Raw genomic sequence first — 3,040 nt, forward strand, 5'->3', positions numbered from 1 at the left:
TGTTTCGTTTTTTATTTGTTTATTAAACCATGGGTTTCGTTACAGTTTTGGGTGTTTTAAAAGAATTGAAGACAGTATTAACCGAACAGTATGTTCCCAATTCCTTGTTAGCGTGTTTCATTTTTTGTTTTTTATATAGCAGAAATCATAGAAACATAACACCGCCGGTTCCTAGGACAACCCTGGAATCGGTCCGGACAAGAAAATAAAATAACATCGCCGATTCCCATGACAACTCGAACTGGTCGGTCAGGTCCTAGAGTGAACATCGATTCCTAGTTTGAACCGACCATGTCCAGTCCATCGACCCACCTTAGCGTAGATCACCCCTAATACATGTGATTCGAGCAGAGGCTCGGGCCACGTGTGTCTAGAGTGAGCCTGGCTTCACAGAGGAGCGAAACCCTCCTGCTCCCGGCAATGGAGAACAATGGGCCGGTGCCACTCAGGTTGCCCTGGTCCAATGGGCTGAGAACGCACTAAGGGGGAATTCTGAATCTTTTTCTTAAAATCCTGCTATACTGTAAGTACGAGATGAACAACTAGATTTGACATCTCGAATTCTTAACTATGTTGCGTCTTGAATTTATTTTTTAATTAATTGTCTTTTGGCATCTCAAATTCCAAACAAGTTGTGTCCTGGATTTTTTAAATTGATTGTCTCATAAATCTAGCTCTTTGTTCAACAAAATCTGACGTGTTCTCCCTAAAATCCTGAGCGCAGTCATGAAGGTCCAAAAACTGTTAAACGAATGAATTTATGTGAAAAAAGAGTTATGTGTGTTAAGGCAATCCGATCGTTCAATCGACCAATCGATTAGCTGAAATTAATAACTCGTTTTCAAACGTCCATGTTCATCGAGATTGGAAAGGAGTAATAACTATTCATAACTCCAGTAAGGTAACTAAAAATCATTCGTTAAAAACATGGTACAAATTAGAATGAGCACAAGTCAACGTAAACAATTAATTGAACATAGAATTTGAGATATAGGCGTCAGTTATGGACTGAAAAAAATTAGGGGCACAAAACGTGTTATATATAGGTATCGTAAAGCAATCGTGATAAGAAATGACTTATCAAATCATCAAAATTAATGACATATTCTAGATATGGCGAAATGGGTCTAAAACCCATGTCGTAACTCATATATTAATAGTGTGGGTCATAAATGTGTTGCATTTTAAAGAACGGGTTACTTAAGAATTTAATGGGTCAAAAATGGATTTTAAATGAGTCATGGATGGGTTACTTAACCATTTAAGTGAGTCATAAACAAGTTGTCTGATTTTTTTAATTTTAATTTTTGATTTTTTTATCATTTTTTCTTTTTTTTTTCTTCTACGAAATTCGGTGATGGTCGCCGGCCGTCGCCTGCCGCTGGTCCCTTGTTGTTAGCCATCGATTGTCTTCGGTAGCTGGTCACCGGTTGTAGAAAAAGAAAAAGAAAAAGAAAAAGAAAAAGAAAAAGAAAAAGAAAAATAAATTATGAAAATATAAAAAAGTCAAAATTTTTAAAAAATTAGAAAAAAATGTTTGCTACGTTTGTATTGCATGGAAGGGTGGTTTTAGCAATATAATTTTCCTTAAAACCATAAGAAACAAGATTTTCAAGATTGTGTTAAATATAGAAGCGATTTAGTTATATTGGTTGGGTCGGTTGGGTATGTGTTGGGCATGGTATGGTTGAGAAAGTTGCATTACGCATGAATGTCTCATAAACGGGTTAATGAGTTAATTTGGGTTGCAACATTTATGATCAGATCCAAATCCGACTAGACCCACGGATTTGATAGTTCTAATATATTCTTAAGTGTTGTGATAAATATGTAATTTAAAGCATCAAAACAAATTACATACTCAGTGGGTTTCACAAAAATGGCGTAATAGTATTGGTAGGTGATGCGATGTCACGGTTTATGGGCATCCAGGGTCATGCCTCGTGACGCAATCATAAGTGCTGATGCCGACCTTTATAATGATCCCATGACGTAGAGAATGGATTGACATAGCCACATAGGCACGACATATTTCCTAGGACGGTCACTGCCCATAGTTAAAGCCATTACCCTTCATGTATGCACGGCCGGTTCGGTGGAACCGGCGGTTCGGGTTCCACGAAAAGGTGGAACCGGAACCGGCGGTTCATTCCGATTCCTTTTTTAATATTAATTTTTAAAATAATAAATAATAAAATAAACATAATAAATTATAAATTATAAAATACAATTAAATTGTACATTGTAATAAAGTATGGGGAAAAAAAAAGAGGAGGAATGGGCTTGAACTTAATGAATTATCATTAAGCACCTACATATCTTCTTGGGGATAGAAGAATCAAAGCCCATGTAGTTCTTTTACCTTTGAGAACGCCAACTTACCTCATCGTCAATCGTCGCTACCCGTTGTGGTACCCGTGGCGGTGGTATCTCCAACATCATCGCTAAAAAATTCGTGTTCACGATCTAACTCTTGGTGTTGATATTTGGCCCTCGTCCAATCGTCGACACAAGCTTGAGCTTCCACAGAGTCCGGGCTTAATCTTGAACGGCGAGAGTCCAAAATTAATCCTCCAGCACTAAATGCTTGTTCAACCGCAACCGTTGAAGAAGGGGTTGCTAATATCTGACGAGCGATGAGGGCGAGAATTGGATAATCGATTTGGTGACTCTTCCACCACTTCAGGATTTCGAAATCTGTACTATGTTCTGCATCATGAAACTCAAATTGAGTGGTTAAATATTTTTCTAATTCAGAAATACTACCTGTTGCCCTTTTTTTTTTTTTTTGCCTACTCTTAAGCATATTATACCCTCTACTAAGTGAACTACCACCTTCGCTACGTGAGGCAGTAGATTGTAAAGATCCAGAATCACTTAAACCATATCTACTACAAAATTCTCCATATAATGTTACTATAGATTCTTTAATATCTCCTAGTATATTTGAAATATCTATTGAATCTTCCAAATGTAAACAATCATGATAATACACATTCAAATAATCTTGTAAACCGTCTAATTTAATACGTGGATAAAA

Source organism: Rhodamnia argentea, chromosome 10 (genome assembly GCF_020921035.1).
Source record: "Rhodamnia argentea isolate NSW1041297 chromosome 10, ASM2092103v1, whole genome shotgun sequence".
Lineage (NCBI taxonomy): Eukaryota > Viridiplantae > Streptophyta > Magnoliopsida > Myrtales > Myrtaceae > Rhodamnia > Rhodamnia argentea.